Source organism: Bubalus kerabau, chromosome 1 (assembly GCF_029407905.1).
Source record: "Bubalus kerabau isolate K-KA32 ecotype Philippines breed swamp buffalo chromosome 1, PCC_UOA_SB_1v2, whole genome shotgun sequence".
NCBI lineage: Eukaryota > Metazoa > Chordata > Mammalia > Artiodactyla > Bovidae > Bubalus > Bubalus kerabau.
Window position 1 is genome coordinate 63,096,203 of NC_073624.1, and position 1,287 is coordinate 63,097,489.

General features: G+C 36.8%; 1 pseudogene; it reads left to right on the plus strand.

Moving 5' to 3' along the window:
* Positions 1-369: 369 nt before the first annotated feature.
* LOC129645747 (olfactory receptor 6C1-like) lies at positions 370-914 on the plus strand (annotated as a pseudogene).
* Positions 915-1,287: the final 373 nt, after the last annotated feature.

Sequence of the window (1,287 nt, forward strand, 5' to 3'; positions counted from 1 at the left end):
AGAAGAAGAAGAAAAATGAGCAACAACAAGAAATAACAGAGTTTATCCTCCTGGGTCTGTCAGATGACCCACAACTTCAGGTTGTGAGCTTTATCTTTCTGCTCCTCACCTACATGCTCAGCATCACTGGGAACTTGACCATTATCACCCTGACCCTGCTGGATATCCACCTCCAGACCCCCATGTATTTCTTCCTCAGAAATGTCTCCTTATCATAAATTTCATTCAGAACTGTCAGTATACCCAAGTTCTTGGCCACCATTATTACAGGAGATAAAACAATCTCTTAGTGATTGTATGGCTCAGTTATTATTATTATTATTTTTTTTTATTTTCTTGGGAGTCACTGAGTTTTATCTTCTGGCTGCCATGTCCTATGACCACTACTTTGCCATCTGCAAGCCGCTGCATTACATGACCATCATGAATCATAGAGTCTGCACACTGCTTGTCTTGGCCTCTTGGTAGCTTCATTCTTAACTATATTGCCATTAGTAATGCTCTTCCTTCAACTTGATTACTGTAAGTCCAATGTTATTGACCATTTTAGTTGTGATTATTTCCCTTTATTATACCTTTCTTGTTCAGACACCAAATTTCTAGAGATAGTAGGGTTTTCCTGTTCTGTGTTTATTCTCTTGTTCACTTTAGCATTAATAATTCTGTCCTACACATATATCATCAGAACAATTTTGAGGATCCCTTCTACCACTCAGAGGACAAAGGCCTTTTTCACGTGTACTTCCCACATGATTGTCATCTCCATCTCTTATGGCAGCTGCATTTTCATGTATATGAATCCATCAGCAAAGGACAGGGTGTCTTTGAGTAAGGGGGTGGCTGTGCTAAACACCTTCATAGCTCCCATGCTGAACCCCTTTATCTATACCCTAAGGAATCAGCAAGTCAAGTGAATCTTCATGGGCATGGCAAGAAGGACTGTATTTTTCTAAAGCAAATGAAAAATAAAAGTCCTGTTTTATGAATTAGACACATAGGAATGGAAAGCTATTAAATTAAAATCCAGGAATGTCAGAATCTATTAATATCCACACAGCCTCCCTAGATTCATATTTCATCATTCATATTTTTATTGCCAGCAGTTTATCAAGGATATTTGCATATGTATATTTTCCTTTTGCCATTCAAATTTGAATTCTTCATATATATATATATATACATATATACACAAATATGTGCTTATACAGTATACAGTTTTTTTCCATTCAATTTGTAATCCTTCTCTCATATACTTTTCTTCCTTTAGGGCTAGTCTTTGTAGTCTGT